The 22982-nt window shown below is 50.8% G+C and overlaps 1 protein-coding gene across 1 annotated transcript in view; it reads right to left on the bottom strand.

The window, feature by feature from the left end:
* The window catches only part of msh3 (mutS homolog 3 (E. coli)), a 447577-nt gene that overhangs the window by 161389 nt on the left and 263206 nt on the right, over positions 1–22982 (bottom strand). The gene's annotated exons all lie outside the window — the stretch shown is intronic.

The raw sequence follows: 22982 nt of genomic DNA, 5'->3' as shown, positions 1-22982 counted from the left end.
ATATTGTCTCCCCATGTTTCTTCTACTAAAATGCTGTTTCTACCTCACATTTCGCTGCATTATAGTTCATCTGCCAGGTGTCTGTCCATTTGGCCAACTTGTCAGTGTCTCTCTGAAGTTGCTTAGCATCATCCTCACAATTCTCCCTAGTTTAGTATCATCTGCAAATTTAGAGATTTTGCCCTCAACACCCACTTCTAAATCATTTATATCGATCAGAAAAAGCAAGGATCCCAAAACAAAGCCCTGGGGAGCACCACTTTCAACTCGTCTCCAGTCTGAGAAATGCCATCTATACCAACCCTCTGTTTCCTGTCTCTTAGCCAACTTCTAATCCATGCTGCCAAGGACCCATTGTAGTGATCTCTGTATGTGCATGTACATAAGGGGTAAATGTGTAATCAGAAGATCAATAAGAGGGCAGCGCTAACAGGTATAAAAGCCGGACTCCGGCTGTTCCTCGCTTTCTTTTGGGTGTCCAGTGACCAGGGCAGGAGTATAGATTTAGCTCAGAGTGATTAGTGTAGTCAAACATAGCTACTGTATAGCCGCACATGGTGACCACATATGGCCTATGTGGTCACCATGTTAACACTGCAACACTCCCCTGACGGTGTCCCCCAGGAGTGTTGTGTCTTTTGGCTGCCAGGCCCGGCAGAAGCAGTGGAAGATTTGGCTGCAACAGGATAAACAGGGTCCCTTCCAGCATGCAAGCGGGGGAAGGGCAAGCTTAAAGCTGCAAACTGACCTGAGGACCTTTATCAAAAGTGAATTCTAACAGCAGAGGGAACAACTGTGAAAAGATCTCACCAGGGCCACTGAAGAAGCGGGGACGAGGCTTCCGGTGGCGGCCATGGAGGAGTAGGTCACGCATTCGGCACCTCCCGCCTGGAACGGACACTTAGACCTTTTTCAGGAGTTTCCACGGACATTTTGGGGCAGATTGGTGAAGCGAACACTGCCAAAAGGATTCCCTCTCGAGACTTTTGGGCTCTTTTCAGGGCCCCCAAGGGCACTTTTACGACGTTTCCCGGTGTGGGAAGGAGTTAATAATAGTTCCCCGTCAGTATATGGCTTTAACTAGGAGCGGGGTGACAAAAACGGTGGTGGTGGACCAGAAGAAGGGAGGGAAGGACAAAATGGCGGCGGGCGGAGACCAGGCAGCGTGGAGGCAGTGGGCGGAGGAGCAACAGGAGGGTATCCAGCGCCGCCTCAGAGATATTAAAAAGGACCTGCCAGAGCCGATGAAGGCTTCTATTGATAAGCTGCTGGAGACACAGACGGCCCAGGGGGTGGCGATCCGAGAGGCTCAACAAAAGATCTCTGACAATGAGGACGAGATCTTAGCCCTGGCGGTAAAGGTGGAGGCACACGAGGCACTCCACAAGAAATGGCAGGAGCGGTTCGAGGAGATGGAGAATCGGTCGAGGCGGAAGAATCTGCGGATTCTGGGCCTCCCGGAGGGGCTGGAGGTGCCGGACGTGGGGGCCTATGTGGTCACCATGTTAAACTCGTTGATGGGAGCGGGGTCCTTCCAGGGGTCCTGGAGCTGGAAGGGGCCCATAGTGTTGGCAAGGAGGCCCAAGGCTAACGAGCCTCCGCGGGCGGTGCTGGTGCGGTTCCATCGGTTCGTCGATCGGGAGTGTGTGCTCAGGTGGGCCAAGAAGGAGAGGAGCAGCAGGTGGGAGAACGCGGAGGTTCGGATATATCAGGACTGGAGTGCGGAGGTGGCGAAGAGGAGGGCCGGGTACAATCGAGCGAAGGCGGTGCTGCACAGGAAAGTGGTGAAGTTTGGCATGTTGCAGCCGGCGCGATTGTGGGTCACCTACAAGGACCGGCACCATTATTTGAGTCTCCGGAGGAGGCGTGGGCCTTTGTTCAGGCCAAGAAGCTGGACACAGACTGAGGGTTGGTGATTGGGGACTGCGGTGGATATGTTATGCCTATTCTTGGTTCGGGGGCGGGGGGGGGGCCTTTGCATTGTTTTGGGTTTCTTTTTCTCTGTGTTTTTCTCTTTCGGGTTGGGGAGGGTGGATGGGGCGGGTTGGGCACTGTTTTGGTTGGTGGCGGGGCCTGGTAGGTGGAGAGCGCGAGATTTTTTTCCCGCGCCGAAGACTGGGGGGGGGGGGGGGGGGGGGGCGGGACAGCGAGGATTGTTTCCCGAGCTTAGAACGGAGGGGGGAGGGGGAGAGCCTGTGAACGGGGAGCGGGAGAGGAGGGTGTGCCACACAATGGGAGGAGTCGAAGGGCAGGCGGGAGTGGCCGGGGTCAGCAGGAGTCAGCTGACTTGCGGAAGTGCAATGGGGGGAGTAAACCAGCTAGGATGGGTCCTAGCCCCGGGGGGGGGGGGGGGGGGGGGGGGGGGGGGGATCGAGTTGCTTCTGCTAAGATCAAGGAGGAGCTGGAGCGAGTGGGGTGGGTTAAGACGGGGGTATGCCGCTGTGGGGAACGGGCCGGGTGTGGGTGCGGGCGTGTGGCTGGCCGAGGAGGGATCATGGCTAGTCAGCGGGGGAGAGGGGCGGGTAGCCCCCTAATCCGGATGATAACCTGGAATGTAAGGGGACTGAATGGGCCAGTTAAGCGGGCCCGCGTGTTCGCGCACCTGAAGGGGCTCAAGGCGGATGTGGTTATGCTCCAGGAGACACACCTGAAGGTGGCAGACCAGGTAAGACTGAGGAAAGGGTGGGTAGGTCAGGTGTTTCACTCGGGGCTAGATGCCAAAAATCGAGGGGTGGCGATCTTGGTGGGAAAGAACGTGTTATTCGAGGCGTCGAGCATTGTGGCAGATAATGGCGGTAGGTACATAATGGTAAGTGGTAAGTTGCAGGGAGAGAGGGTGGTACTGGTCAATGTGTATGCTCCGAACTGGGACGATGCGGGTTTTATGCGGCGTATGTTGGGTCGGATCCCAGACTTGGAAGTGGGGGGCCTGATAATGGGGGGAGACTTTAACACGTGGTTGGATCCTGCACTGGATCGCTCCAGGTCTAGGACGGGTAGGAAGCCGGCGGCGGCTAGAGTGTTGAGTGGATTTATGGACCAAATGGGAGGGGTGGACCCTTGGAGATTTGCAAGGCCGGGGACTAGGGAATTTTCATTCTTCTCACATGTCCATAAGGCTTATTCTCGAATCGACTTTTTCATTTTGAGTAGGGCGCTGATAGCGAGAGTAGAGGATACCGAGTATTCGGCAATAGCCATTTCGGACCACGCCCCGCATTGGGTGGACTTGGAGATGGGGGAGGAGGGGGACCAGCGCCCGCTGTGGCGCTTGGAGGTGGGGCTGTTGGCGGACAAGTAGGTGAGCGAGTGGGTCCGAGGAAGTATAGAGAGGTACTTGGAGACCAACGACAACGGGGAGGTCCGAGTGGGGATGGTATGGGAGGCACTGAAGGCGGTGGTGAGGGGAGAGCTGATCTCCATCAGGGCCCACAAGGAGCGGAGGGAGAGGGGGAGAGGGAGAGGCTGGTGGGGGAGATGGTGAGGGTAGACAGGAGGTATGCGGAAGAACCTGAGGAAGGATTGTTGAGGAAGAGGCGCAGCCTCCAGGCCAAATTCGACCTGGTGACCACCAGGAAGGCGGAGGTGGAGTGGAGGAAGGCCCAGGGGCTGTCTACGAGTATGGGGAAAAGGCAAGCCGGATGCTGGCGCATCAGCTTCGGAAGCGGGACGCAGCTAGGGAGATCGGGGGAGTCAAGGACAGGGGAGGGAGCGTGGTGCGGAGTGGGGTTGGCATCAATGGGGTCTTCAGGGACTTCTACGAGGAATTGTACCGATCCAAGCCCCCACGGGAGGAAGGAGGGTTGGGCCGTTTCCTGGACCAATTGAGGTTTTCAAAGGTGGGAGAGGGACTGGTGGCGGCACTGGGGGCCCCGATTGGGCTGGAGGAGCTGATCAAAGGGATAGGAAGCATGCAGGCGGGGAAGGCACCGGGGCCGGACGGTTTCCCGGTCGAGTTCTATAAATAATATATGGACCTGTTGGGCCCGCTGTTAGTTAGGACCTTTAATGAGGCAAGGGAGGGGGGGTGGGCTTTACCCCCGACGATGTCCCGGGCACTGATCTCCTTGATCCTGAAGCGGGACAAGGATCCCCTGCAATGTGGGTCTTACAGACCGATTTCCTTGCTAAATGTAGATGCCAAGGTGCTGGCGAAGGTCTTAGCCACGAGGATTGAGGATTGTGTGCCGCAGATCATCCATGAAGACCAGACGGGGTTTGTGAAGGGGAGACAGTTGAACGCGAATGTGCGGAGGCTTTTGAACGTTATCATGATGCGGGCGAGGGAGGGGGAGGCGGAGATAGTGGTGGCGATAGACGCTGAGAAAGCCTTCGATAGGGTAGAGTGGGGGTACCTGTGGGAGGTGCTGAAGAGGTTCGGGTTTGGGGAGGGGTTTGTCAGGTGGGTTAGGCTGTTGTACGAGGTCCCGATGGCGAGTGTGGCCACAAATAGGAGGAGGTCCGAGTACTTTCGGTTGCACCGAGGGACGAGACAGGGGTGTCCCATGTCCCCCCTGCTCTTCGCACTGGCGATTGAACCCCTGGCTATGGCACTGAGAGAGTCGAGGAAATGGAGGGGGTTTGTGCGGGGTGGGGAGGAGCATAGGGTGTCGCTTTATGCGGACGACCTGCTGCTGTATGTGGCGGACCCGGTGGGAGGAATGCCAGAGGTAATGAGGATGCTTAGGGAATTCGGGGACTTTTCGGGGTACAAGCTCAATATGGGGAAGAGCGAGCTGTTCGTAATTCAGCTAGGGGACCAGGAGAGGGGGATTGGCGAGCTCCCACTAAAACGGGCGGAGAGGAGTTTCAGATATTTGGGGGTCCAGGTGGCCAGGAGCTGGGGGGCCCTGCATAGGCTTAACTTTACAAGGCTGGTGGAGCAAATGGAGGAGGAGTTCAAGAGGTGGGACGCGGTGCCGCTGTCCCTGGCGGGTAGGGTGCAGTCAATCAAAATGATGGTGCTCCCAAGGTTTTTGTTCCTGTTCCAGTGCCTCCCCGTGTTTATCCCGAAGGCTTTTTTCAGGCGGGTTAACAGGAGTATAATGGGGTTTGTGTGGGCGCGAGGGACTCCGAGGGTGAGAAGGGTGTTCCTGGAGCGGAGTAGAGATAGGGGGGGCTGGCGCTGCCCAACCTCTGTGGGTACTACTGGGCCGCCAATGCGACAATGGTGTGCAAGTGGGTGATGGAGGGGGAGGGGGCTTCATGGAAGAGGCTGGAGACAGCGTCTTGTGTGGGTACGAGTCTGGGGGCGCTGGCAACGGCACCGCTGCCACTCCCTCCAAGGAGGTATACCACGAGCCCGGTGGTGGTGGCGGCCCTCAAAATCTGGGGGCAGTGGAGGCGGCATGGGGGGGAAGTTAGGGCCTCGGCGTGGACCCCATTACGGGGGAACCACCGGTTCGCCCCAGGAAGAACAGGTGGAGGGTTTTCGGGGTGGCCCAGGGCAGGCATACGGGGGGACCTGTTTGTGGACGGGAGGTTCGCGAGCTTGGGTGAGCTGGAGGAGAAGTACGGGCTCCCCCCCGGGGAACACCTTCAGGTACTTACAGGTAAGGGCGTTTGCCAGACGGCAGGTGGTGGAATTCCCACGGCTACTGCTACACACAGTACAGGACAGGGTGCTCTCGGGGGGGTGGGTGGGAGTGGGGAAGATCTCGGAAACTTACCAGGTGATGCAGGAGGAGGAGGAGGCCTCGGTGGTGGAGTTGAAAAGTGGGAGGAGGAGTTGGGAGAGGCGATCGAAGAGGGGACGTGGGCAGATGCCCTCGGGAGGGTGAACTCTTCCTCTTCATGCGCGAGGCTCAGCCTCATACAGTCTAAGGTGCTGCACAGGGCACACATGACCGGGACAAGGATGAGCAGGTTCTTTGGGGGTGAGGACAGGTGTGTTAGGTGCTCAGGGAGCCCAGCAAATCACACCCATATATTCTGGGCATGCCCAGGGCTGGAGGAATTTTGGAAGGGCGTAGCGAGGACGGTGTCGAGGGTGGTAGGATCCAGGGTCAAACCGGGCTGGGGGCTCGCAATATTTGGGGTGGCAGAGGAGCCGGGAGTGCAGGAGGCGAAAGAGGCCGGAATTCTGGCCTTTGCGTCCCTGGTAGCCCGGCGAAGGATTCTCCTTCAGTGGAAAGATACGAGGCCCCCAAGCGTGGAATCCTGGATCAGCGATATGGCAGGGTTCATTAAATTGGAGAGGGTGAAATTCGCCTTGAGAGGATCGGTACAAGGGTTCTTTAGGCGGTGGCAACCGTTCTTAGACTTTCTGGCAGAACGATAGACATTGGTCAATGGCAGCAGCAGCTCGGGGGGTGGGGGGGTTTACTTTATTTTTGTTTATGTTATTTACACTGGAAGGGTCTGAGGGGGTGTATACACCTGTTGTCTTAAGTCGGGGTGTTAATGTTAATTTATTATTTAGGTACGGGGGGGGGGGGGGGGTGGTTGTTGGGGGGTTGCTTTTTTAGATTGTTTTTTGTACTTAACCCTGTTGGGTTCTTTTTTCTTTCTCATTTTGTTAATGATATTTTATGAAAACCTTTAATAAAAATTATTTTTTTAAAAAAAAGATCTGTACTCCATTGTCTTTGTATGTTCGTATGTCATTGACATCCTGACTCCTTCCTTTGATTTAAAAAAAATCTCTAATATATCCCTTTTACCTTGTCTGCTTTAGTATAATCAGCATCTCAAGTCTCTCCTGATAATAATTTCCCACCACTAGTATTATCCTAATAATCTATACTGTATACTTTCTATGGCTTTAACATTCTTTCCATAATGGAGTGGTCAAAACTGCACACAGCACTCAAATTGTGACCGAATTGATGTTTTGCAAAGATACAGCAGGACCCTAGTCGAGGATGTTATATTATCGGTTAGATAATCTAAAATTCTATTTGTCTTTTCATAGCTTTTTCTATTTGCACTTGAACTTTCGAGAACAAAACTCCTGAACCACCAGGTTCATTCGCTTATTAGTTAAACTGGATCTGGTCTACTGTTTATGAAACACCGGCCTGACATATCCCCTGACAGGAACTAATGCAGCCTCTATGTCTCACACAATCAGAATTATCTCAGATACCAAATGCTGGACTGTGACTTTCCTTCCAGGATCCAGAATGTTTAGCCTCAACAACGGTTTGAAGCTAAAGCGATGAGAAGCCAGCTAATTCCAGCAAATAAATGGTTTTGACCATCAATCACAACATCCTTTGCTACCCTATCACTAATGCCAGGTTAACTCTTTGTCATGACCCCAGTTGATGTTATAACTGGACGGGAAGATTTCAGAAGGGAACCTTAGCTCAAAAGACCACAACTTTTACTTTTAAAAAAAAATAAAACCTGGAGGAACAGAGTCACAGGACCGCTGGTTCCTTTTAACAGCAAGAAAAACAACATCAAACACGAGAAGTTGGATTATTATACAATACTCCTTTACTCCTCTTTGCTTAACAAATACACACAGACTTAAAGATGAACATTGTTACGACACCCAGAGCTCGTGCACCGTCAATTCCAGCCCCACAGAGAGTCGCAACACAGGTGACATTAGATTTTATATTAATACCCGCGGTTGAGTTACTTTGAAAACAGTCACCAGATATAACATGGAAAGATATCGATGCAGATGGATGTCTTCCAGTCAGTTTCTTTCTCAAGGTTAGGCCTTCAGTCAAGTACTTTTCTTTCCCTTCAGCTTGTAATGATCTTCAGTTCTGACTCACAGGGACAGCAGGCAACCAGCTACAGAGAGGGAGAAAACACAGCTGCGCCTGGACAACCATAGTAATCTGTTCTTGTTCCCAGTTTCCTCTGTTCTCTTTAACTCCAGACTGCTTGGAAACTTCTCTTCATTTCTCTAGTTTCCTTAACTAGCTGTCCATTATTCCATGTTTCAGTTTTTCTTATGGCAAATCAGAGAGATATATTCCCTCCCTAATCTTCGAAACCAACTGTTTCTACCAGAGCTGTGAGAGCTGCCTTCTCACTCCACGGGCGCGATTCTTACAAAATACTTAAAAGTTAAATTGTGGCGGGTTTTTTAGGGAGGTTCCCGCCGGCTCTGCCGGCGAGTTCTCCACCGCTACCCAGTGACACCTAGTCACGTTTTTGGGCCCTGGGGAGTTTATCACCGGTTAAGCCCAGGCTTAGAATTTGTTTTAGCACTGCGGAGCTAAACTGTGATCGGGCCATAATTTTGAAAGGATTCCCAGATCTCTAAGTGAGCGTGTGGGTCCCCCACAGCCCCCACCCACGGGCAATTCCACCCCCCCACACACATGGACACTAACCCACAGCTTGCAAATGAGGACACCCTGCTATGCGATCCTTGGAGGTCCCCCGCTCTTTAGGCCACCCCAACCCCCTTACAGCACCCGCTCCCTCCTAGGACTCCCAGTCATCATCCAACCAACCTCCCGGAGGCCCTTATTTACCTGGCCTGCACACACCACTCTTCAAATCCCCCCTCCACCCTCCTTTCATGGGCATGGTCCCCGTCACCCGCTAGCCCTTGGCAGTGCCAACCTGGCACCCATGGCAGTGCCACGCTGGAACCCAGGCAGTGTTCTTGCTGGCTTGGCAGTGCCATTTGGGCACCTTTGCAGTGCCAGGGTGGCCAAAGGCTGTCGGGAGACTCGCTGCAGGCCTCTTCCGGCATTCTCCGGCTGCGTTGTGCCCTCGCTTGAGCACATCACAGATAGAGAATCGTGCCATTCATCTCTCCAACTGCTCTAGCTTCCAGTTAAAACTAACAAAGGAAAGTGACCCCCTGCTGCTAAGCAATACCCCTGCTACAACAATTTATTCTTCACATCGCAGCCCTCTCGAAGCACGATGAAAATGGTTGTAACATAGCCAACCCCCACATACAAACACTTCTGTCGAGCATGAATCTAACTACTAATTTTACTCCTCCAAGCACAGAAACCTTAAATTAAACACTTAAAATTATACTTTACTTCTAATAATATATAATATAATCTTTATTATTGTCACAAGTAAGTTTACATTAACACTGCAATGAAGTTACCGTGAAAATTCCCTAGTCGTCACTCTCCGGCGCCTGTTCAGGTACACTGAGGGAGAATTCAGAATGTCCAATTAACCGAACAAGCATATCATTCAGGACTTGTGGGAGGAAACCGAAGCACCCGGAGGAAACCCACGCAGACACGAGGGGAACATGCTGTTTACCAATACAAATGTAAATCCCTTAAAACTATCTTTGATTTTCCTTATGATTAGGAAATGAAAGATTTAGTTAATTTTCATTATGAGAAAGTTCACTTTGCCTTCAATTAAAAATCTTAAGCACCCAATCAGTAAATTAATCTGGTACGTGACCAGAGTGACAACCAGTTGCTGTCAAAATTCTCCAGTCTCGAGACAAATTAATTGTGCGCACGTGTGTTATATGACTTTCCTTTAACTTGAGTCTTTGTATCACAACTGAACAGTTGCAAAAACAATTTAGGGACTTAAACATCCAACTACTGCCAAAATACCTGGCTTACATGGTCATCTCAGGAAGCAGTGTGATATAATCGCTGACGGCAGATTCAGCCTGCCTAGGCCAACAGGGTGGATTTCATTCATCCTCCCAAACAACCAATTCCATTAAATCAACTCAGAAAAAGTTAGTAAGAAATTTAGGGCTGGATTCTCTGTTTCAGGGACTATGTGCCCACACCATCGTGAAAACTGTGGTCTTTTACGCCAGAAAAACTGGCGTCAAAAGGCCACAGATTCACAGCTCTGCATGGGCTACCAGGGAGCCGTCGTGAAGCTCACAGCTCCAGGTACGGCCCCCCGCACTTCCGGGTCAGAGGCCATGCATGTGCACGGCGGCCGCCTCCAACAGCCGCGCCATGCTCCATGGCAGACTCAGACCACGGAGGTGGACCGCGGAAATAGTCTCCCCGTTCGGATGCGCGCCCGACCCGGACCGCCTGCACAATTGCGGCACAGTCCCGTATGAGGCGCCGCCTGCGCTCCGATCTGCCCGCCCCTGACCATGGCGGCCGCGGACTGAGTCCGCAGCTGCCACCCGAGTATCCCGAACAGCAGGACCAGATTAGAACCACGCGTCGGGACTTCGGCCGGTCGGGGGCGGAGAATAGCGGGGCAGGCCTCAAGCAATGGCCGCAGGTGGAGGATACGCGGCGCAGCGCACCTCTAGAGAATGCCGTTTTTTGGGGGCCAGAGAATGCCGTTTTTTGGGGGCCAGAGAATCAAGGAACCATTGCCGGTCCCGATTCCATGCATGAAACTGAATTCTCCGCCCCGGCGCCAGGTGTGATTTCGGCTTTGGGGTGCCGAGAACCCAGCCCATAGCATTTTGAGGAACGCCTGATCAATTCTGAGGCAATGAATGGGGATAGGTGGGAATGTGGAATTCAAAACCCAAGTGGGACTGCCATGGGACATTCTAGAGAATGGACATTATTGAATGGTCGAGCAGGCCCGAGGGGCCAAATGGTCTCAGCCTGCTCCTATTTTGCACATTTGTATGTTCACAATAATGCACCAGACAGTGATGATGTGAAGATAGAATTGTGGAAGTATTCTCCCACTTTCCTACTGTATCATCCAGGCTTTTCGCCAGCCTCCCACCAATGTTACAGTAGAAAATGGAGATAACCTTTGCAAAAAATTGTGTGCCTATAATCAAAGATTGCTTTTACATTAAAAGCTGGCAATTGGCACATTATTTTCCCCACCTTACCACACCAACTGTCCTCATTTGTACAAACAGTAGTTAGAGCTACTTTAATTATCAGAGCATAAAGAAACTTTTAAAGTAAAATATCAGTTCTAGTTATACAAAAGAATTAGAAATTCTACTAAAAGCCAACTGATTCAAATATAATTTTGTCTCCTCTATGATGGTGGTTAATACTAGGTAACATTAAATTATTCCATGCGAGGAATAATAAAAGTTATATGATCTACTTTAAAATCGTCCACCTTTTGATGCTTTTACTGATATTATCAACCTTATTTGACTGTTCCAAGAACAGCCAATAGCTCTTTGAAATAAATGGAGAATTGTTTCTAGTGAGAGATAGTCAGTGAAAGGAAATTAAGCTTTGAAAAGTGCCAGCATACAGAGAAAGAGCTCACTGCTGAAGCTACTGCTGTATTACATCTGCACACAAAATGCGGATGAAACAAGGCTTTGAAAATTCTAGAGCCTTCTTCATTCATTCCTTCACGCATTAAGGTCCGGTGTTGCAGGAGACACTGCTATTCATACATCATTTGTAACTGTGTATGACATTACTGTTTAGTTCATTTTCCACGAAGACAGTACTGATAAATGTGGGGCGATGAGACAATATACGGTCAGCCCATTATTGTGATTGATAAAGCCAATATTGGGCCAGCTGGGAGTCCTGATAAACTCTCCCTCTGTGATCTTTTCTTCAGCAGCCAACAAAACTGAACCATGCACAACAATATTTGCTGGATAAATCACTTCTTTCCTGTTGTCAAATCTCATGAATATTTAAAGTTGCACCATCTGTTGAGATCTATTCATCAATGCCAAGTCAGTACCATAAATTCAATAAAGTTCTCAAACAAATTATCTTTGTGCAACTGAGTCAGTTCAAAGATAGACAACTAGTCAAATGTAAAATAAAGAAACATCAAGTTGAAATGCACTAGTTCCTTGAAAGCAAACACAGATTCTGCACACATCCCTGAAGGATTGCTTCGTTCACCAATAAACCATGCAAGGCAAACACATTTATTTTTAACTTCTTAGCAAAATCAGCCTGCGTAATTTCTGCTCTTGCAGAACTATTATTTTTAAGGGAGGCTTCGAAAGCAACTGGATGTGTCAAAATTTTGAATCTTGCAACATACATTTTAATACAACTGAAAATTGCACAATATTAATTTTAAACATGCTCACTGAATTCAGTTTATACCTTGTTTTCAATTCCATGCACCAACAGGGATCCTTCTAAATCAGAGAGTGAAACAAAATGGGCATTCTCATTTGCATTTCTGGCTTTTAAAACTATGAAGATGATCAGCCTGGTGGGCTATGAGGCACTTTATTCACACTCTCAATCAATACTGGCATGCCAACTCCAATTTTGATGGTTTTGCCAAATAACTTCCATCCAATGCTCTATTCTGTCCAAAATTTATGACTGACATTGACCTTTAGCCCAGTAATCTCAGTCAGATCCACCGCTCTCTGGATTGCAATTAAATATGGTCATAATCTTAAGGATACGAGTCTCCAACCTAATGATTTCTCTTTGATGTGAGGAAGTACAAAAAAGCAATTAGTTTAAAATTTCCACTGAATTGAGAGTATTGACCAGACAAAAAATAAATTGTTCAAATAACTTTAAATCTCAAATCTGATCATTCTGGAAATCAATGGCAGCTTTTCAGTCTCTCATTCCCAAGCCTAATTTTCCTTCTTGGAAACTAGCTGATGCTCATTCCATCCTTATACCTATTGCATTACACTCCGCACAACTGTGCTTTCCAAAATCCAAAGCTGCCGTTCACTCTCAAACTGTTCATCATCAATACTATAATTATCAGTATGAATCCTTGTGGTCTTTCACCTTTATTTTTTTACTTGAAAATATTTATATTAAATTTTTATCATTTTTTGCAAAAAATACAAACATTACAAACAACAGTAAACTGAATAATAAAAACAATACCCTAGTAAACCCACCCCCTCCTTACTTCTCCTCCCTCACCCCTCTAACAGCTAACAGTGAACAATTCCTTAAAGTACAATATGAACGGGTGCCATCCACGGGAGAACCCTTCAATTGACCCCCTCACGGTACATTTGACCTTCTGGATGTGCAAAAACTCCATTAAGTCACCTAGCCACACCAAGGCACTAGGTGGCATCACCAGTCCCAACTCAGGAGGATTCGCCTCCGAGGAACCAGCGAGGCAAATGCCTAGGCACCTGCCCCCATCCGCAACTCCGGCAGGTTCGATACCCCAAATGTAGCCACTAAATGACAGGAGTCCAGTTCAATATTCAGAATTTCTGATATGGTGCTTGAAAAGAGACACCCAGAAACCCACAAGCTTGGGACATCTGTAGTTTGCAGGCCCTCTCGAACAGCGCTCGCACCTGTCCTCAATCCCATCAAAGAAACACCTCATTCTGACCTTGGTGAGGTAGTGAGGTGCGCCCTGAGCACTACCTTGAGTTGGATCAAACTCAGCCTCGCACAGAATAATGTGGCATTCACCCTGGAGAGAGACTCATTCCACATCTCCTCATCCAGCATAAGTCCTAACTCCTCCTCCCATTTAACCTTCACCCACTCCATCAAGACAGACTCTTCCCCGAAAGTCCATCGATAGATGCCGAATGTACTACCTTCTTCCGACCCCAAACAAAAAAGTGTCCTATCCAATTAGGTTGAAAGCGGCACCACCGGAAATGCTGGAAACATCCGTCGATCAAAGTTCCGAACCTAGAGGTACCTAACCGCGTCCAAGCTCGAGAGCCCGACTTTGTCTTGCAGCCCCTCCAGGCTGGCAACCACCCCTCCAAAATTAAATCCCTCACTCTCTCCAGCTCCTTCCCCTTCCACCCTTGAATGTGGCATCTAACTTAGCCGGTTTGAACAATTGGTCCACTTAAATAGGGGCCCGCCTTGACGCCGACCCCAAATTGAAATGCTGCCTCCATATTTTTAAAGTGGAGACAACCATCGGCTTGGAAAGGTACTTTGCAGGCAGTCGCCAGCACCCCTAAACTGGACGCTTGACACAACCCAGACTTCATCTGCACCAGGTTACATCCTGGGTCTCCACCCCACCCCATCTCCTCCTCCTGTCCATATGAAACCCAATACAAGCCACTCAATCCCCTGAAAAACAGACTTGAGTAGGAATACGGGAAGACGTTGAAATAAAAATAAAAATCTCGGCAAGATGTTCATCTTGAGAGATTGCATCTGGCCTGTCAAAGACAGTGGGGAACCCGCGCCAGAAAGAATAAGGCGGGAAGACAGGCGCAAGGCGGATGGGAGTTCCCCACACGGGGGGGTCGAGGAGTGAGCAGGAGTAGCCGGGGTCAGTTGAAGTCAGCTGACTTACGGAAGTAATATGGGGGGAGCAATCATGCTAGAAAGAGATCTAGCGGGGAGGGGGGGGGAGGGAGGGGGAGGGGGGGGGACAACTGGGTTGCTGCTGCGGAAATCCAAAAGGAAATGGCTAAAGAGTGGGTGGGCGGGGATGGTGTGCGACGCTGGGGGAGCGAGCGGGAGCGCGGAGGGGGGATATGGGACTGGCCTAGAGAAGGTAATGGCTAGTCGACACGGGAGGGGGGCAGGTAGCCCCCTAGTGAGGCTGATCACGTGGAACGTGAGAGGCCTGAACGGACCGATAAAAAGGGCCCGAGTGCTCGCGCATTTGAAAGGACTAAGGGCAGACGTGGTTATGCTCCAAGAGACGCACCTAAAGGTGGCGGACCAAGTTAGGCTAAGGAAAGGATGGGTGGGACAGGTGTTCCACTCAGGACTGGACGCAAAGAACAGAGGGGTGGCCATTTTGGTGGGGAAACGGGTAGCATTTGAAGCAAAGAACATCGTAGCAGATAGCGGAGGTAGACATGTAATGGTGAGTGGTAGGCTGGAGGGAATGGAGGTCGTGTTGGTTAATGTGCATGCCCCAAATTGGGACGATGCGGGATTCATGAGACGGATGCTGGGGCGTATACCGGACCTGGAGGCAGGAAACTTGATTTTAGGAGGGGACTTTAATACGGTGCTAGACCCGGGGCTAGATAGATCCAGCTCAAGGACCAGAAGAAGGCTGGCAGCGGCCAAGGTACTTAAGGGGTTTATGGACCAAATGGGGGGAGTGGATCCATGGCGATTTCTTAGACCTAGGGCTAGGGAGTTTTCCTTCTTCTCCCATATCCATAAAGTATACTCCCGGATAGATTTTTTTTGTGTTGGGAAGGTCGTTGATCTCTCGGGTGGAAGAAGCTGAGTACTCAGCCATAGCGGTTTCGGATCATGCCCCACATTGGGTGGACCTGGAAGTAGGAGAGGACAGGGAGCAGAGAACACTCTGGACTGATGGCGGAAGAGGGAGTGTGTGCAAGAGTGCGGGGGTGTATTGAGAGATACCTGGAGGTCAATGACGACGGCGAGGTCCCTGTGGGAGTGGTCTGGGAAGCATTAAAAGCGGTGGTCAGAGGAGAGCTGATCTCTATTGGGGCCCACAAAAGGACAACAGAGGCCAAGGAAAGGGAAAGATTACTGGGGGAGATTTTACGGGTGGACAGGGAATTTGCAGAGACCCCGAAGGAGGAATTGTACAGGGAGAGGAGACGACTCCAGACGGAGTTTGACCTTCTGACCACCAGAAAGGCGGAGGTACTGTGGAGGAAGGCACAGGGGAGGAGGTATGAATATGGGGAAAAGGCTAGTCGCCTGTTGGCGCATCAATTGCGAAAGAGGGCAGCAGCAAGGGAGATAGGAGGAATTAGAGACGAAAGGGGAGACACGGTGCGAAGGGCAGGAAAGATAAATGAGGTTTTCAAGACCTTCTATGAGGAACTGTATAGGTCTCAACCCCCAGAGGGAGAGGAGGGGATGCGGCAGTTCCTGGACCAATTGAGGTTCCCGAAAGTGGAGGAGCAAGAGGTGGCAGGCCTGGGGGCGCCGATTGAGGTGGACGAGGTTATTAAGGGACTGGGAAGCATGCAAGCAGGGAAGGCCCCAGGGCCAGACGGCTTCCCGGTGGAATATTACAGAAAATATGTGGACTCGTTGGCCCCGTTGATGGCGAGGACGTTCAATGAGGCCAGGGAAGGGGGGACTCTACCCCCGACGATGTCGGAGGCGACGATATCGCTAATTTTGAAGAGGGACAAAGATCCGTTGCAGTGCGGGTCCTATAGACCTAATTCACTATTGAACGTGGACGCCAAATTGCTGGCAAAGGTACTGGCATCGAGGATAGAGGACTGTGTCCCGGGGGTGGTGCACGAAGACCAGACAGGGTTCGTAAAAGGGAGACAACTGAATGTTAACGTGCGACGACTATTAGGGGTGATAATGATGCCCCCAGTGGAGGGGGAGGCAGAGATAGTGGCGGCAATGGACGCAGAGAAGGCATTTGATAGGGTGGAGTGGGAGTATTTATGGGAAGTGTTAAGGAGGTTTGGGAACGGGTTTATTAGCTGGGTTAGACTTCTTTATGGGGCTCCAACAGCAAGCGTAGTTACAGGTCGACATAGATCGGAGTATTTCCGATTATATAGGGGAACAAGACAGGGATACCCGCTGTCTCCATTGTTGTTCGCGTTGGCAATTGAACCTCTGGCCATGGCGTTGAGAGACTCCAGGAAATGGAGAGGGGTGATTAGAGGGGGAGAAGAACACCGAGTCTCGTTATACGTAGATGACCTATTGTTATACGTGTCGGACGCAGCGGGGGGGGATGATAGAGGTTATGCGAATTTTGAGGGGGTTCGGGGAATTCTCGGGGTATAGGCTAAACATGGGGAAGAGTGAATTATTTGTGATACATCCAGGGGACCAGAGTAGAGAGATAGAAGGCTTACCGCTAAGGAAAGTGGAAAGAAACTTCCGATACCTGGGGCTTCAGATCGCTAGGAGCTGGGGAACCTTGCACAGACTTAATCTGACACGGCTGGTAGAACAAATGGAGGAGGACTTCAAGAGGTGGGACATGCAGCCTCTATCGCTGGCGGGCAGGGTGCAAGCAATTAAGATGATGGTCCTCCCGAGGTTCTTATTTGTATTTCAATGTCTCCCTATACTAATCACCAAGACCTTTTTTAATAAAATAGATAGGAGCATCACGAGCTTCGTGTGGACAGGGAAAGTTCCGAGAGTAAGGAGGGGGTTCCTTCAGCGTAGTAGGGACAGAGGAGGACTGGCACTACCGAACTTGGGTGATTACTATTGGGCCGCCAATGTGGCAATGATACATAGATGGATGATGGAGGGTGAGGGAGCGGCGTGGAAAAGGCTAGAGAGAAGGTCCTGTAAAGGGACGAGTCTAGAGGCGCTGGTGACGGCGCCGCTACCGTTCTCACCGAAAAAGTACACCATGAACCCGGTGGTGGCGGCAACACTGAACATATGGGGACAGTGGAGGCGACAGAGAGGGGTGCGTGAAGCCCTGGTGGGGTCCCCTATCAGGAACAACCATAGGTTCGCCCCAGGAAGAATGGATGGAGGATTTCAAAACTGGTACCAGTTGGGAATTAGGAAGGTGGGAGATTTATTTATAGATGGGACTTTTGCGACCTTGGGAGCATTGGAGGAAAAGTATAAGTTGCCCCGGGGAAATTTCTTGCGATATATGCAGGTGAGGGCGTTTACTAGACACCAGGTGAGGGAATTTCCATTGCTCCCGACACAGGGGATACAGGACAGGGTGCTTTCAGGGGTGTGGGTCGGAGAGGGCAAGGTGTCAGAGATATACCGAGAGATGAGGGAAGAGGGGGAGGAGTCGGTGGGCGAACTAAAAGGAAAGTGGGAAGAAGAATTAGGGGAGGAGATAGAGGAGGGTATGTGGGCTGATGCCCTAAGCAGGGTAAATTCCTCTTCCTCATGCGCCAGGCTTAGCCTGATTCAATTTAAGGTGCTACATAGAGCACACATAACGGGGGCAAGATTGAGCAGGTTCTTTGGAGTGGAGGACAAATGTGGGAGGTGTGGCGGGAGCCCGGCAAACCACGCACATATGTTTTGGGCGTGCCCGGCACTGGAAGGGTATTAGAAGGGAGTGACGGGAGTGATTTCGCAGGTGGTGAAGGCCCGGATCAAACCAGGCTGGGGGTTAGCTCTATTTGGAGTTGCGGAAGAGCCGGGAGTGCAGGAGGCTAAAGAGGCCGATGTCATGGCCTTTGCGTCCCTAGTAGCCCGGCGCAGGATCCTACTCATGTGGAAGGAGGCGAAACCCCCCGGACTGGAGGCCTGGGTAAATGATATGGCGGGGCTCATTAAACTGGAGCAGATAAAGTTTGCCCTGAGAGGATCGGCTCAAGGGTTCACCAGGCGGTGGCAGCCATTTCTCGACTACCTAGGGGAACGTTAGAGGGAAGACAGATGACCAGCAGCAGCAACCCAGGGGGGGGGGGGGGGGGGGGGGGGGGGGGAAAGAAGGGGGGGGGTTTAGTTTAGTTTAGGTCAATAGACAATGGGGTTTTGTTACCTGTGTATTGTTAAAAATTTCTGTTTTGTTATTATTTCGTTTGCTTTGTAAGAGGGAAAAATTGTTGTTTGGAAAAAAATTTCAATAAAATATATTTCTTTTTAAAAAAGACAGTGGGGAAGGGTGTCCCACCTTTGCAGGTCCGCCTTGATCCTGCCCACTAGGTTGTTGTAATTCAATTTACGGAACCATGTCCAATCCTGAACTACCTGGCCCCCCAAATACCGAAAGCTAGTCCCGGCCAGGCGGAAAGGCAAACCCCCCAAACTGGCTCCATTCCTAGAGGTGGTGACCACAAAATATTCATTCGTCCCTAAATTTAACTTGTATCCCGAGTCAAGCTCTTCAATATACCTATTGTCTCCCATAACTGACCCGGATCCCCGAGATAAAACAGAAGGTCATCTACATGTAAGACACCCTGTGCTCCACCCCATCTCTACCAATCCCTCTCCACTTGTTTGTGGCCCTCCGGGCAATCGGCAATGGCTCAATCGCCAGCACGAACAAGAGGTGAGACACATGGCACCCGGCACTCTTCTATCATCCCCCTATGTAGCCAAATAAATCCAGAACTCGTGGAGTTGGTACGCGTGCTGGATGAAGGAGCCGTTTACAATAACTGCACCAGAGCCCAACCGAAACATCTCCAAGACTGCGAAGAGGTACCTCCACTCAACCATGTCTAATGCTTTTTCTGCGTCCAGCGACACGATTATTTCCGATTCCGGCCCAGTAACCTGGGTGAGAACCACATCGAGCAGATGTCTCATGCTGGTTGACAACTTTCAGCCTTTCACAAAACCCATCTGGTCCTCCCCAACTATCTCCGGGAGACAGGGTCCCAACCGCAGCGCCAGGATCTTGGCCGAAAGCTTTGCATCCACATTGAGCAGTGAGATCGTGGGATCCTTATACGTTTTCAGGAGAAGGAAGATGGGCGCCTGCCTCAACATCCTAGGAGAGAGCCCTGCTCCAGGAAATCATTATACATCTCCATCAGTAACCAAACCAACTGATCAGCAAACTTCTTATACAATTCTACTGAGAACCCATTTAGCCCCGGCGCCTTCCCCATCTGCATCTTTTCTCGGGCTGTTCAGACCTCCTCCAATCCCAGTGGTGGCTCCAGCTCCTCACCCAATTCCTCCCCCACCTTGGGAAACTCCAGACCCTCTAAAAACCCTGCCATTCCCCACTCATCCCCCGGTGGCTCTGACCTATACAGACAATCATAAAAGGCTCAAATCTGGGTGAGAGACCAACCTACCCTCCGAATCCCTAACCTGAAAGCATCCTGTCACCTTAGCTGGTGAGCCAAGAGATGACTGGCCTTCTCCCCATACTCATATACCAGCCCCTTCAAAAGCCTCAGCTGGTGCACCACCCTGTCCATAGACAGCAGGACAATCTGCATGTGCAGCTTTTTCCTGCGTACCAATAGTTCCAGAGTTCAGTCGCTCACATATTCACGGTCCACTCCCATGATCTCATCCATTAACTTCTGTCACTCCTTTTTGGTCTCTCCATCCACGTGTGCCTTGTATGATATGATCTTCCCTCTAATCACCGCTTCAACAAACAGGGCGAGACTATTCCCTTCCCATTGAACTTTCCATATTCCTTATGGCTCTAGAGACCATCCCCCAAGAACCCAATATGCGATAAAAGCCCCAAGTCCAACTTCCATTCCGTGTGTTGCGTCCGACCCACCTCTAACATCAGATCTACCAAGTGCAGGACATGATCAGAAATAAAAAGGGTAAAGTCGCCTTAGTCCAGATGACCACAGGCTGCTTTCCCCTCTAAGGAGACGCTGACTGGTGGTGATTTAACCAGAGGATCACCATACCTCAGGCGAAGGGCAGGGTTGAGAAGGCAGGCCTTCACGAATAACCTCCGCCAGTACGGGAATTGTTGGCCTTGCTTTGCATCACAAACTGTGGGCTGAAGTTAGAAATAGGAAAGGAGCGGTCACTTTGTTAGGAGTTTTCTATAAGCTCCCAAACAGTAACAGAGATGTGGAGGAAAAGATTGCAATGTAGATTTTGGATACGTGCGGTAGTCACAGGGTAGTTGTCATGGGTGACTTTAACTTTCCAAATATTGATTGGAACCACTGTAATTCGAATAGTTTGGATGGGGCAGTTTTTAACCAGTGTGTGCAGGGGGGTTTCCTCACACAATATGTGGATAGACTGACAAGAGGAATATATGGCAGGGCAAGGTTTATAACTGGGGGAATGGTAATTACGATGCGATTAGGCAAAGAATTGAGGAGCATAAGATGGAAACAGGAATTGTCAGGGATAGGCACAATTGAGATGTGGAGCTTGTTCAAGGAGCAAATACTGCGTGTCCTTGATATACATGGCCCTGTCAGGCAGGGAGGAAATGGTCGAGTGAGGGAACCATGGTTTACAAAAGAGGTTGAATGTCTTGTCAAGAGGAAGAAGGGGGCTTATGTAAGGATGAGAAAACAAGTTTCAGTTAGGGCACTTGAGGGATACAAGATAGCTAGGAAGGAGCTCAAGAAAGGGCTTAGGAGAGCTAGGAGGGGGCATGAGAAGTCCTTGGCGGGTAGGATCAAGGAAAACCCCAAGGCTTTTTACACTTGTGAGGAATAAAAGAATGACCAAGGTGAAGTTAGGACCGGTAAAGGACAGTAGTGGGAACGTGTGCATGGAGTCTGAAGATATAGGAGAGGCCCTAAATGAATACTTTTCTTCAGTGTTCACAAAGGAGAGGGGCCATGTTGTTGAGGAGGATAGTGCGATACAGGCCAGTAGGCTGGAGGAGGTAGATATTCGGAAGTAAGATGTGTTAGAAATTTTGAGAAGCCGGAGGATAGATAAGTCCCCTGGGCCTGATGGGATATATCCTAGGATTCTTTGAGAGGCGAGGGATGAGATTGCAGAGCCTTTGATCTTTATGTCCTCACTATCTACAGGAATAGTGCCAGAAGACTGGAGAGAGGCGAATGTTGTCCCCTTGTTCAAGAAAGAGAATAGGTATAACCGTGGGAATTATAGGCCGGTTAGTCTCACTTCGGTCATAGGTAAATTATTGGAAAGGGTTCTGAGGGATAGGATTTAAGATCATTTGGAAAGATACAGCTTAATCCAGGATAGTCAGCACGGATTTGTGAGGGGTAAGTCTTGCCTCACAAGTTTGATTGTATTCTTTGAGGAGGTAACTAAGTACATAGATGAATGTAGAGCAGTTGATGTCTTATACATGGATTTTAGTAAGGTGTTTGATAAGGTGCCCCATGGTCGGCTCATGCAGAAAGTAAGGAGGCATGGCATAGAGGGAAATTTGGCCGATTGGATGAGTAACTGCTCATCACATAGAAGCCAGAGGGTATTGGTAAATGGTAAATTTTCATCCGGGAGCCCAGTCACCAGCGGTGTACCACAGGGATCAGTGCTGGGACCTCTGCTATTTGTGATTTTTATCAATGACTTGGATGACGGAGTTGAAGGTTGGGTTAGTAAATTTGCTGGAGCAAAATGGCTAGATGAGGATCTAGTGGGGGGGGGGGGGGGGGGGAGAGAAAGGGAGGGGGGAGAACTGGGTTGCTGCTGCATTGGCCAAAGGGTAGCTGGAAGTAGGAGAGGTAGTCGGGGCGGGGGTCCGCCACCTGGGGGACTGGAGGGTGCGGGAGGCGCGGGCACGTGGCTGGCCTAGAAAAGGAGATGGCTAGTCGGGGGGGGGGGGGGGGGGGGGGGGGGGGGGGGGGGTGGTAGCCCCTGATCCGGCTGATAACTTGGAATGTGAGGGGCCTGAACGGGCCGGTCAAGAGGGCCCGGGTGTTCGCGCACTTAAAGAGACTGAAGGCAGACGTGGTTATGCTCCAGGAGACACATCTGAAGGTGGCAGATCAGGTTAGGCTGAGAAAGGGATGGGTAGGGCAGGTCTTTCATTCAGGGCTGGATGCGAAGAACAGAGGGGTTGCAATACTGGTGGGGAAGCGGGTGTCGTTCGAGGCACTGAATATTGTAGCAAATAATGGAGGTCGATATGTGATGGTGAGTGGTAGGTTGCAGCGTACTGGTGAACGTATATGCCCCGAATTGGGATGATACCGGATTTATGAAACGCATGCTGGGTCGGATTCTGAATCTGGAGGTAGGAAGCCTGATAATGGGGGTGGACTTCAACACGGTGCTGGACCCAGCACTGGACCGCTCTAGGTCCAGGACGGGTAAGAGGCCGGCTGCGGCCAAGGTGCTCAGGGGGTCTATGGACCAGATGGGGGGAGTGGATCCATGGAGGTTTGCTAGGCCGCAGACCAGGGAATTTTCCTTCTTTTCCCATGCCCATAGAGCCTACTCCCGGATAGATTTTTTCATTTTGAATAGGGCTCTAATCCCGAAAGTGGAGGGAACGGAATATTCGGCCATAGCCCTCTCGGACCACACCCCACATTGGGTGGAGCTGGAGTTGGGGGAGGAGAGGGACCAGAGCCCGCTGTGCCGCCTCAATGTGGGACTGTTGGCAGATGAGGGGGTGTGCTGGCGGGTGTATTGAAAGATACGTGGAGGCCAACGACAACGGGGAGGTGCAGGTGGAGGTAGTCTGGGAGGCGTTGAAGGCGGTGGTCAGGGGAGAGCTAATCTCCATTAGGGCCCACAGGGAGAAGAGAGAGAGGAGGGAGAGGGAGAGGTTGGTGGGGGAGATTTTAAGGGTGGACAGGAGTTATGCAGAGGACCCCGAGGAGGGGCTACTGAGGGAGCAACGGAACCTCCAGATGGAATTCTACCTGA

The sequence above is a fragment of the Scyliorhinus torazame genome, chromosome 9 (assembly GCF_047496885.1).
Source record: "Scyliorhinus torazame isolate Kashiwa2021f chromosome 9, sScyTor2.1, whole genome shotgun sequence".
Taxonomy (NCBI): domain Eukaryota; kingdom Metazoa; phylum Chordata; class Chondrichthyes; order Carcharhiniformes; family Scyliorhinidae; genus Scyliorhinus; species Scyliorhinus torazame.
The sequence above is the reverse complement of the archived record's forward strand: the minus strand, read 5'-3'. Positions and strand labels throughout refer to the sequence as shown.